Here is a 13591-nt window from a genome sequence, read left to right as displayed (position 1 = left end):
GACAGCAAGAGCAGAGGCAAGAAGGTTAAAAGAAACAATCCTCTGGACCAGAGTGATGGGTGTAAGGCAGGTGGTGCAGGGACAAGCCCGAGGCCTGAGGCCAAAGAGGAGACCAAGGCATAGACCTTGGAGGTCCCAGAAAGAGGTTTGCCTTTCATCCTTGAGATATGTCTGAAGGGTTTAAACCAAAGGATGACCTGGAAGTAGGTGTTTTCTTTTCCACATCATCCTGTTTAGGTCCTTCTTGGCAGTTACTACAATCTTGAGCATCTTATTTATCCATATATGTTTTATTATTTGATTAATGAACAGACGGATGAAAAGTGGAGCTTGGTAGGCTTCTTGGCTAGGGGAAGCGTCAAAACCTTATCTCGTTTTCTCCACTCCTCTTCATGCTTTCCTCCTGAGAGGAGGCCTGTGTGTTTAGGTCCTCTGGAAGCAGATGCCCAGATGGAGTTGGAAGTGCAAGAGATTTATGGAGAGAAAGAGCTCTGAAAGACAATGGGGAGAGAGAGGGAGAGAAGTAAGGAGAGAGGGCATTCAGATCCCAAAGTAGATCTGACACCTCTGAAAGGAGAGAGGGAAGGAAGGAGGATTGGGCAGGAAGAGCCTCAAACTGCAGGGCAGTTCTGAGGAAAGTCTCAGCTAATCTGATGGGCGTCCCCAAATGAGGAATGCCCAGTAGAGGAGTCTTGCAATGGTAAGAGTTGCCTGGCTCTAGTCCCCTGTCATCTCAGGGATAAGGTCAGCTCAGAAGAACATGGCTTGGTCATGAGCAGGTGGTGGTTCCCAAGGGTGCAGGAGTTTGGGGACTTGTCCACCGACTACACTCCTCAAACAGATTCTCATTGGAAGGGAGCAATGAGGGTGCACCTCCAAGGTTGTCACTGGAGGGGTTACTCTGGATTGGTCAAATGCTTGGACACTTGATTGGACCATTTTTGCTGGTGGAAGGGTCTTCAGGCATTGAAAGGTTATGTGCCAAAGGTCAAGCAACAGAGCTCTCGTACATTGCTGGTGGGAACGTAAATGGGACAGACATTTTGTCAAAAGACTTTGTCTGATCTTTATAAAATTAAACTACCCCTACCATTTGACCTAGCATTTCCACTTCCAGATATTTATCCGAGGGAATGAAAAACTTATGCCCACACAAGTACTTGTATAAGAATCTTCAGAGCAGTTTTATTCAAAATATTCCCAAACTGTTCACAACTCAAATGTCTATTGTCAGGATGATGAATACACAAATTGTAGTACATTTCTACTCTGGAATGCTACTCAGCTGTAAAGAAGAACAAATGGTGACAGACACAACAACATGAACGAATCTCACAGTTACTGTGCTGAATGGAAGAAGCCAGACACAAAGAGTACATACAATATATGATTTCCAACTAGGAAGTTCTAAAGCAAATTAATCGAATGTGGAATTGGTAAGAATAGTGGTTTTCCCAGAGTTAGGGGCTGAATTGTGTCCCCGCCCTCCAAATTCATGCGTTGAAATCCTAGCCCCTAGTACCTCAGAAAATAAACCTCCAGCTTTGTTCTTTTGTCTCAAGATTGCTTTGGCTATTCAGGGTCTTTTGTGGTTCCATACAAATTTTAGAATTATTATGACAAACTGGAAATGTGAAAAATGTCCCGGGCGTTTTGAGAGGGAACGCATTAAATCTGTAGATTGCTTTGGGTAGTATGAACATTTTAACAATATTAATTCTCCCAATCCATGAACAGGGGATACCTTTTCATTTATTTGCATTGTCTTCAATTTCCTTCTTCAGTATCCTGAGTTTTTAGAGTAAAGTCTTTCACTTCCTAGGTTAAATTTATTCCTAGGTATTTTATTCTTTTTGATGAGATTTAAATGGGATTGTTTTCTGGATTTTTCTTTCTGGTAGTTCATTTTTAGTGTACAGAAATGCAACAGATTCCTATATATTAATATTGCATCCTAAAACTTTACTGAGTTCATTGATTAGTTCTAATAGTTTTTTGGTGGCATCTCTGGGATTTTATATATATAGCAAATAGTGACAGTCATACTTCTTCCTTTCCGATTTGGATGGCTTTTATTTCTTTTTCTTCTCTAATGCCGTGGTTGGAACCTCCAATACTATGTTAAATAGAAGTGGCCAGAGTGGGCATCCTTATATTGTTCCAATCGTAGAGGAAAAGCTTTCATCTTGCACCATTGAGTATGTTAGCTGTGGGTTTGTCATAAATGACCTTTTAAGTTGAGGTGTGTTCCCTCTATATCAACTTTGTTGCGAGTTGTTACGATGAATGAATGTTGAATTTTGTCAACAGCTTCTTATGCATCTATTGAGGTGACAGTGTGATTTTTAGCCTTCCTTTTGTTAATGTGGTGTATCACATTGATTGATTTGTGGATACGGAATCATTCTTGCACCCCTGGAATAAATCCCACTTGATCATGATGTGTGATCCGTTTCGTGTATTGTTGAATTCAGTTTGCTAATATTTTGTTGAAGATTTTTGCATCTATGTTTATCAGTGATACTGGCCTGTAATTTTATTTTTTTGTGTGGTCTTTGGTTTTGGTGTCAGGGTAATGTTGGCCTGGTGGAATAAGTTTGGAAATGTTCCCTCCTCTTCTGCGCTGGATCCCCTATAATATGAATGTTAGTATGCTTGGTGTTTCCCCAGAGGCCCCTTAAACTAGCCTCATTAATTTTTTTTTCTTTTTGCTGTTTTTATAGAATGATTTCCACTATTCTCCCTTTTAGATCACTTATGCGTTCTTTTGTAACACCTGATCTGTTCTAATTCCTTCTAGTCTTTCAGTTTTTGTACTCTCCAGCTGTGCTTGGTTTTTTTTTTTTTTTATATTTTCGAATTCTTTGTTGAAATTCACACCGTGTTCCTCTATTTTCCCCCGGGTTCAGTGAGCATTTTTATTACTATTGCTTTGACCTCTTTATCAGATAAATTACTTAGCTCCATTTCATTAGGGTTTTTTTTTTTCCCTGGGTTTTTACCTTGTTCTTTCACTTTGAACATATTCCTCTGCTTCTCATTTTGTTTCACTTTCTCTCTTTGTCGCTATGAAATTAGGTGAACCAGTTACCCGGCCTTCAAGGCGTGTCCTTGTGTAGGAGTGTCCCTGTGCAATCTGTGTGTGCCCAGTGGCTTCAGTGGAAGAAATGGATCCGAAGAAATCACGAGCTGCCTTCTCCTGGGGTGCACTGGCAGCCAACTCCTTGGTGGGAGGTAGGGCTGGAGCTGGAGGGGTTAGAGCTGGAGCACAGAGTGAGCTGGGGCTCCCCCCAGGCTCAGTGGCAGTCACTGCTCTATTAGGGGTGTGTGTGTGTGACTGGACCCTGAGGGACTGCGGCAGGAGCCCTGAGAGGGCTGGCCTTCTCCCTGGAAAGAGGGAGGTTTCCGCTTTGATTGAGGGCGGAGGCCAGGGCAGGGCCTGAGGGGCTGGAGCGGCAGTTCTGAGCTGGCCTCACTTCTCCCTGGTGCAGGCGATGGCGGTTACTGCCCTGGGTGAGGGGCTAGAATTGCACTTCTGAATTGGCTCTGCTTCTTCCCATTGTGTGTGACGGTGGTCTCTGTCTGGGTGGGGAGCAGGGCCAGAGCAGATGGGGCTGGAGTAGGAGTCTGCTATGGGGTGGGGTATGCACTGGAGTGGTCCGGGCAGGCCAACCAGAGCACCAGGCGGTTTTCAGTCTGCTGCCTCTTGCTAAGACTGGGAGCAAGCAAATCCTTTGCACAATCTTCCAGGGCAGAGTTTCAGTTTCTTACAACCCTCTGGTAAGCCCCATTGGCTTTCAGCCCAGACAAGGGTTCATCTTCCCAGCATCAGACCCCAGGGCTGGGGGGCCTAATATGGGTCTTGACCTCCTCAGTCCTTAGGGAGGATCCCTGAGCCCCTGATACCTCCCTCTTCTTCCGAGTCACTCTCTAAGGGTGTAGGTCCTGACTAAATGGCTTCTCCTCCCCTCCTATCAGACTCTGTGCGGTTCGTTCTTTATAACCTTGGTTGTGGAAGAGCCATTCTTCTGGTCTTCATATTGTTTTCAGAGAGAGTTGCTTTATAAGTAATTGTAGTTTTGATGTGTTCACGGGAGGAGGTGAACTCAGGGTCTTCCTACTCTGCCATTTTGATTCCTCCTTCAGGATGCTTTCAATACAAGTAATAGGAACCCCAACTCAAACTGGTTTAAACAATTAAAGAAATCTATTGTGCTTGTGTAAGGAAAAGACTAGAGGCTTTCAGGTAAGGTTTGATCCAGAGGCACGTCCTTATTATTACTATTAATTCCCAAAGTTTTCAGCTAGCTATGCATTTTTCCCCACATTTTATTCAGACCTAAAAGACCTTGCTTCTTCTCCTTCTCTTCTTCCTTCCTCTTCTTTTGTCTTGATTACCTGCCTGAGAAGAGATTTCACACATAGGTAAGATTAATTATCCTCAGGGTGACGTCTTATACTCTTCTGCTTGCTAACTGCACCTTCTTTTGGTTCCTTCTGTTTCTGTTCTGAACCACAGTCTCCTTCACTCTGTCTGCAAATATGCCAAGCTTGGTCCTGCCTCTGTGCCCTTGTCTTAGCTGCTCCTTCTGCCTGGACCAGTTTCCTCTTTGATTGTATTAGGGCTGACTTCTTCATATCATGTGCGATCTCATTTCAGATGCTTTATCTTATGCAGCACTTTCCCTGGGCACTGTATCCCAAATACATACCCCACCTGCCCCCTCCCCTCTCTTAATCTTCTATTTTATTTTCCCATATATCATATACTACTATCTTCTTTCCCCTTGCAATTTGTTTATTGGCTGCATCTGTCTCTTCCTGGTAGCTTATAAGTGCCAAGAGGCAGGGACCTTGCCTGACTGGCTTTTGCTATAAATCCTTAGTGCCTGGTTCTGTGCTTGGAACGCTGAAAGCTCAATAAATGTCCTGTTGAATGAATGAATGGAAAGTGGGAATAACAAGATTATCTACCTTATAGGCGTGCTAAGAGATTGAATGAGAAAATGCATTTAAAGTGCTTGGCCCGGGACCTGCCTGCTGCAAATTAAATGCCAGTAAGTGGGAATTTTGAGACACATTGTTTTTGCTGATGCTGTCATTGTGTTGTCATTATCCCGGCTTCTGAGCACCTTTCTCCATCACACTCTCATTTGGATGGAAATTATTCCCAGGCCATGACCCAGTTGAAAAGTGGGAAAGTCCCTCAGCCAGCCAGCTGGCTCTCATCGCCTCTGTGCTGCACAAAGCAGTTGGTGTGATTTGTTTCCCTTCGGGGATGGAGTTCAGCAGCGGCTCTGCCCTTGAAATGCCTCCTGGGCTAGGTTTGAACTAAATATGGGAAGCTCAGATGGTTTAAATTTGATTTTCCAGGTCTTCAGAGACCAGTGGAAGCCTCGTCACTTCACTGGCCAAATAAAAGCCATGGAAATAAAGATATGCCTTTGGGAAGGTGACTAGAAAAAAGGCTGATTTTTTTCCCCTAAAAGTTCCCCTTTCCTCTTCTTTGAGACAAATCATTTTTGCCGAGTCCCTTCCCAGAGTTTCTCGAGGCACGATGGGCAGCAGTACCACTATTCGACCTGGGTAGCCAAGACCCCTGCCCTGGGGTGAGGACTCTGCAGGCCACGGAAAGCACCTGCCGAGAGCCTGTGGGCCTCCTTCTGGACCACGATCGGGGTGCCTGTGACTCTGGAATGTCCTTGCCCGAGTGGCCCTGAGTCACCGCCTGGACCTGTGTGGGTCACTTGCCCAGGTTCGTCCTCTCCAGTGAAGGTGACATTTGCCACATGAGCAAGAAGTGAGCTCACGTGTTGGCTGGGAGTGAAGGAAATCTGCAATGGGCTTGGACGGGCATGGGGAGTGTCAGCCAAGACCTTAGAGGCAGCTGAAGCAGCAGGGACTGTGACTGTGATTTCACCAACCTTCTTGATGGAAGTCTTTTGGGAGATCTGGGTTTGGAGAGCTCTGTGACCCACTGGCCTTGTACCTCCCTCTCAGTGTAGAAGTGAGGGCACCTTGTTGTTACATGATTACAGAGGCCTCGTGTTGTAGAGAAGAAGCAGGGTCCAATGGAAAAGCGTGAGCGGAGCTGCATGACTCAAGGGGTGAACTCTGTGAGGAGCCATTGACGTGCCCCCCCAGATTCTTGCCGCCCCGCCTGTGTCCTGGACCCGCAGCAGTTGCTGCATCCGGGCCAGGCCCCCAGGTGTGGCTTCTATCACTGACTTGTGATCATTCACTCCTTTATTTACTTAACTAGTGTCCCACTGCATCATGTATAGAAGATTTGCAGTCTCAGGTGGTCACCTTCCTGCCACTCAGCATGGACCTGACTATTCCACCTGCTCAGGCAGTATGTGCCATTTTAACTCCATCTTAAAACTGAATACAAAAGCAAAATGAAAATGAGTTTTGGACTGTGTACGATTTCTGTTAAAATAGCCAAGAGAGAGCCATAACTGAGAACTGAGTGTTTCATTTCACTCTGGCTGGATGGTATAAATAAGAACCCAGAGGCCCAGCTGGCCTGTGTGTCACCTGGCACTCACACCAACATCCCAGGCAAGGCTTCCTAAAGTCATGAGCAGTGGAAGGAACAGACTTTGGATCAAGATAGATCTGGATTTGAGTTCTCATTCCATCAATTATATGCTGCACGTGCATCACTCTGTGTGTGCACGCAGATGTGTTTATAGGATACATTTCCAGAAGTGGGGATGCTGAGTCAAAGATAAGTGCTTTTACAAAAGACCAATTGTCCTATGATTTCTCCTCATAGCATGCTGTTATCATTGGTTTGTGCATTGGTTTATTTTATTTTCTTCATTTTTTTCTCTTCTTCCTTCATTTCCACTACCAATTATCCTTCATATGTTTATTTAGATCAATGGTTTCCTTGAAAAATATTTAGTGATTCTGCTGTGTGTGCTTTTCAGCTATACACAAGATTCTGCACTGTATTTTTCCCTTTTTCTTCTGCCAAGATTGCAAATTTGCAGAGGCTGCTGACTCCCTTTGCCAGATCCAATCTGGCAAAACTACAGATTTGAGGGAGAATCTAGGATTTGAAGAACTGACAAAAGAACTTACACAGGGACCTACAAGGAGGTCTGAAGCTGATCTCCACAGCTGGGAGTGGATGTTGAAAAGGGACCAGCTGTGCCCTGGAGCAGAGGATGGCCAGTTTGGGCAAGGACTGGATAGGCTAGAAAGAAGCTTCTTAAGTTCTCTTATGCCTCTCCCTTTGTCACTTCATCCTAGATGCCAGAACTGAGATGCTCAAGTTCTAGAGGAAATATTAGGGCTGTCCAAAATCCTGCTGGGGTGAGTAATTGTTAAAAACAATACAGGTTCTTCATCTACCCTCAGGCATTCATTTTTTTCATTTCATCCTTCACTAATTCCTCCTCCAGCAACTCCCCAATCCCGGGGATGGCTGATTTCAACCTCGGGATGCAGCTTCCTGCCAGTGCTGCTGCTTCCCAGGTGTTTAATGAGGAAATCCTGCCCGGAGCACCTCTCTTCTCGCCCTAAATTACCTCAAGGCACACAGACCACACCCACTAAAGGAAAAGAATTTTACTTGACAAAGTATACCGTCTGAACAGAATTGTCAGAATGGATGAGCAGGAAATTAAAATAAGCATGGTAAACACATGTATGTAGGTAGGGGAAGATATTAGTTATAAAAGCCAAGAATAAGAAATTATTCAAACAAAATCTCAGTGTAAATGTTAGTCATGAAGAATATAATTGTTGAAATGGGACGGCTAGCTGCAAAATGACACAAGGGTCTTAGATCGAGAAATCCTTTAGGAGAAAGTGTAAAGATAAAATATTGAAAATAGAAAATAAAATCTAAGAGATACAGAGGATAAATGTGCTAACTATCTGGATAATAGAAGTCTCAGAAGGAGAGAGGGAAAATGGAGGAAAGGAAATTTTCAAGAAAATATTAAAGAAAGCTGAAAGGATCTAAGAATGCACACAGAACGGATAAAGGAAAACTGACAGCTAGACACACTGTAGTGAAATTAAGAACCTCAAAGACAAAGAGGGAAATTTTTTTTTAAATTGAAGTACAATTGACCTATAACACTATGTTAGCTCTAGGTGTGCAACCTACTGATTTGATATTACTGTGCCTTATTACTAAGTGATCACTGTAAGTCTAGTCACCATGCAAAGTTATTACAATATTATTGACTATATTCTCCATGCTGTATATTTCATCCTCCTGCCTTATTCGTCTTATAACTGAAAGTTTGTACCTCTTAATTCCCTTTACTGTTTCACCCATCCCACCACGTACCTTCCCTCTGGCAATTGCTCGTTTGTTCTCTGTATATGAGTTTGTTTCTGTTTTTGTTATATTTGTTCATTTGTTTTGTTTTTTTAGATTCCACTTTTAAGTGAAATCATACAGTATTTGTCTTACTCTGTCTGACTTATTTCACTTAGCATAATACCCTCATGTTGTCACAAATGGCAAGGTTTCATTCATTTTCGTGGCCAAGTAATATTCCATTGTACATATATACCATAACCTCTTTATCCATTCATCTGTTGACGGGCGCTTCAGTTACTTGCATATCTTGTCTATTGTAAATAATGCTGCAATAAACATAGGGATGCATATATCTTTTTATTTTATTTTATTGAAGTATAATCAGTTATATTGTGTCAATTTCTGATGTACAGCATAATGTCCCAGTCATGCATATGCATACATATATTTGTTTTCATATTTTTTTCATTAAAGGTTATTACAAGATATTGAATATAGTTCCCTGTGCTGCTATACGGAAGAAAATTTTTTTAAATTGATTTTGATATATAGTGGCTAACATTTGCAAATCTCAAACTCCCAAATCTATCCCTTCCCATCCCCTTGCCCCAGGTAACCATGAGATTATTATGTCTTTGAGTCTGTTTCTGTTGTGTAGATGAGTTCATTAGTGTCCTCTTATTTCTTTTTTTGAGATTCTGCATATGAGTGATATCATATGATATTTTTCTTTTTCTTTCTGGCTCACTTCATTTAGAATGACCATCTCCAGGTCCATCCATGTTGCTGCAAATGGCACTATTTTACTCTTTCTTATAGCTGAGTAGTATTCCATTGTATAAATATACCACAACTTCTTCATCTAGTCATCTGTTGATGGACATTTAGGTTGCTTCCATGTCTTGGCTATTGTATATAGTGCTGCTATATTGTATATACTGCTATATTGAGGTGCATGTATGTTTTCAAATTACAGTTCCTTCTGGATAAATGCCCAGGAGTGGGATTGCTGGATTGTATGGCCGTTTGGAAGAACCTCCATATTGTTTACCATAGTGGCTGCACCAACTTACATTCCTGTCAACAGTGTACAAGGGTTCCCTTTTCTCTATGTCCTTGCCAACACCTTCATATTTGTCTGTTTGATAATAGCCATTTTGCAAGTGTGAGGTGATATCTCATTGTGGTTTTGATTTGCATTTCTGTGATGATTAGTGATGTTGGCTATCTGCATGTCTTCTTTGGAAAAATGTCTATTCAGTTCCTCTACCCACTTTCTTTTTTTTTTTTTTTAACATTTTTTATTGATTTATAATCATTTTACAATGTTGTGTCAAATTCCAGTGTTCAGCACAATTTTTCAGTTATTCATGGACATATACACACTCATTGTCACATTTTTTTCTCTGTGAGTTATCATAACATTTTGTGTATATTTCCCTGTGCTATACAGTGTAGTCTATTCTACAATTTTGAAATCCCAGTCTATCCCTTCCCACCCTCCACCCCCCTGGTAACCACAAGTCTGTATTCTCTGTCTGTGAGTCTATTTCTGTCCTTTATTTACGCTTTGTTTTTATTTGTGTTTGTTTTTGTTTTTGTTTTTTAGATTCCACATATGAGCGATCTTGTATGGTATTTTTCTTTCTCTTTCTGGCTTACTTCACTTAGAATGACATTCTCCAGGAGCATCCATGTTGCTGCAAATGGCTTTATGTTGTCGGTTTTTATGGCTGAGTAGTATTCCATTGTATAAATATACCACATCTTCTTTATCCAGTCACCTGTTGATGGACATTTAGGCTGTTTCCATGTTTTGGCTATTGTAAATAGTGCTGCTATGAACATTGGGGTGCAGGTGTCATCCTGAAGTAGATTTCCTTCTGGATACAAGCCCAGGAGTGGGATTCCTGGGTCATATGGTAAGTCTATTCCTAGTCTTCTGAGGAATCTCCACACTGTTTTCCATAGTGGCTGCACCAAACTGCATTCCCAGCAGCAATGTAGGAGGGTTCCCCTTTCTCCACAGCCTCTCCAGCATTTGTCATTTGTGGATTTTTGAATGACGGCCATTCTGACTGGTGTGAGGTGATACCTCATTGTAGTTTTGATTTGCATTTCTCTGATAATTAGTGATATTGAGCATTTTTTCATGTGCTTTTTGATCATTTGTATGTCTTCCTTGGAGAATTGCTTGTTTAGGTCTTCTGCCCATTTTTGGTTTGGGTTGTTTATTTTTTTTCTTATTGAGTCGTATGAGCTGCTTATATATTCTGGAGATCAAGCCTTTGTCGGTTTCGCTTGCAAAAATTTTCTCCCATTCCATAGGTTTTCTTCTTGTTTTATTTCTGGTTTCCTTTGCTGTGCAGAAGCTTGTAAGTTTCATTAGGTCCCATTTGTTTATTCTTGCTTTTATTTCTTCTAGGAGAAAATTTTTTAAATGTATGTCAGATAATGTTTTGCCTATGTTTTCCTCTAGGAGGTTTATTGTATCTTGTCTTATGTTTAAGTCTTTAATCCATTTTGAGTTGATTTTTGTATATGGTGTAAGGGAGTGTTCTAGCTTCATTGTTTTACATGCTGCTGTCCAGTTTTCCCAACACCATTTGCTGAAGAGACTGTCTTTATTCCAATGTATATTCTTGCCTCCTTTGTCAAAGATGAGTTGACCAAAAGTTTGTGGGTTCATTTCTGGGCTTTCTATTCTGTTCCATTGGTCTGTATGTCTGTTTTGGTACCAATACCATGCTGTCTTGATGACTGTAGCTCTATAGTATTGTCTGAAGTCTGGGAGAGTTATTCCTCCAGCCTCTTTCTTTCTCTTCAGTAATGCTTTGGCAATTCTAGGTCTTTGATGGTTACATATGAATTTTATTATGATTTTTTTCTAGTTCTGTGAAATATGTCCTGGGTAATTGGATAGGGATTGCATTAAATCTGTAGATTGCCTTGGGCAGTGTGACCATTTTAACAATATTGATTCTTCCAATCCAAGAGCATGGAATATCTTTCCATTTTTTAAAGTCTTCTTTAATTTCCTTCATCAGTGGTTTATAGTTTTCTGTGTATAATTCTTTCACCTCCTTGGTTAGATTTATTCCCAGATATTTTATTACTTTGGGTGCTATTTTAAAGGGGATTGTTTCTACACTTTCTTCTTCTGTTGATTTATCGTTAGTGTAAAGAAATGCAACTGATTTTTGAACGTTGATTTTGTAACCTGCTACCTTGCTGAATTCTTCAATCAGCTCTAGTAGCTTTTGTGTGGACCTTTTAGGGTTTTCTATATATAGTAACATGTCATCAGCATATAATGACACTTTTACCTCTTCTTTTCCAATTTGGATCCCTTTTATTTCTTTCTCTTGCCTGACTGCTGTGGCTAGGACTTCCAGGACTATGTTGAATAGGAGTGGTGATAGTGGGCATCCTTGTCTTGTCCCAGATTTTAGTGGGAAGCTTTTGAGTTTTTCACCGTTGAGTACTATGCTGGCTGTAGGTTTGTCATATATAGCTTTTATTATGTTGAGATATGTTCCCTCTATACCCACTTTGGCGAGAGTTTTTATCATAAATGGGTGTTGAATTTTATCAAATGCTTGAAAAGGAGGGAATACTCCCAAACTCATTCTATGAAGCCACCATCACCCTGATACCAAAACCAAGCAAAGACACTACAAAAAAAGAGAATTATAGGCCAATATCACTGATGAACATAGACGCCAAAGTCATCACCAAAATTTTAGCAAATAGAATCCAACAACACATAAAAAAGATTATACATCATGACCAAGTGGGGTTCATCCCAGGGAAACAAGGCTGGTTCAACATACGCAAATCAATCAGTGTAATACACCACATCAACAAGAGAAAGGACAAAAACCACATGATCATCTCAATCGATGCAGAAAAAGCATTTGATAAAATTCTACCCACTTTCTAATCAGTTTGTTTATCATTTTTAAGCTGAGTTGTATGAGTTCTTTGTATATTTTGGATATTAACTCCCTATCAGATATATCATTTGCAAATATATTTTCTCATTCAGTAGGCTGCCTTTTCATTTGGTTGATAGTTTCCTTTGCTGTGTGAAAATGTTTTAGTTTTATGTAGTCCCATTTATTTATTTTTGTTTGTTTCCCTTGCCTCAGGAGACATATCAAAAAAATATTGCTAAGACATGTCAAAGAGCATAGTGCTTATGTTTCCTTCTATGAATTTTATGGTTTCAGGCTTACATTGAAGTCTTTAATCTATTTTGAGTTTATTTTTGTATATGGTGTCAGAAAGTAGTCCAGTCTGATTCTTTTGCATGTAGCTGTCCAGTTTTCTCAGCACCATTTATGGAGGAGCCTGTCTTTTCCTGGTTATATATTCTTGCCGTCTTTGTTGTAGATTAATTGCCCATAAAAGTGTAAATTTATTTCTGGGCTCTCTATTTTGTTCCATTTGTCTTTGCATCTGTTTTTGTGCCAGTAGCATACTTTTTGGAAACACACAGTGTTTACCATACTGTAGCTTTGTACTATAGCTTGAAATCAGTGAGCATGATACCTATAACTTTGTTATTCTTTCTCAAGATTGTTTTGGCTATTAAGGGTTTTTTTTTGTGTGTTTCTACACAAATTTTAGAATTATACTAGTTTTGTGAGCAAAATTTCCTTGATATTTTGATAGAGATTGAACTGACTCTGTAGACTGCCTTGGGTAGTACGGTCATTCTAATAATATTAATTCTTCTAATCCATGAGGACCATATGTTTTCCCCTTTTTTTGTGTTGTCTTCAACTTCTTTCATCAATGTCTTATAGCTTTCTGAGTACCAGTCTTTTACCTTGCTGGTTAGATTTATTCCCAGGTATTTTATTCTCTTGATGCAACTGTAAGTGGAATTGTTTTCTTAATTTCTCTTTTTGATAGTTCATTGTTACTGTATAGAAATGCAATATATTTACGTACATTAATTTCATATTTTGCAACATCACTGAATTCATTTATTAGTTCTGATAGATTTTTGGTGGAATCTTAAGGGTTTTCTATATATAGTATCATGACATCTTTGAACAGTAACAGCTTTACTTCTTTTCCAATTTGGATTCCTTTTATTTCTTTTTCTTGTCTGATTGTTGTGGCTAGGAGTTCCAATAATGTGTAGAATAAAAGTGGTGAGAGTGGGCATCGTTGTCTTGTTCCTGATCTTAAGAGGAAATGCTTTCAGATTTCACTATTGAATATGATGTTGGCTGTAGGTTTGTCATATATGACCTGTATTATGTTGAAGTATGCTCCTTTTATACCCAC

Source organism: Camelus bactrianus, chromosome 13 (genome assembly GCF_048773025.1).
Source record: "Camelus bactrianus isolate YW-2024 breed Bactrian camel chromosome 13, ASM4877302v1, whole genome shotgun sequence".
NCBI lineage: Eukaryota > Metazoa > Chordata > Mammalia > Artiodactyla > Camelidae > Camelus > Camelus bactrianus.
Note: the sequence above shows the minus strand (reverse complement) of the source record.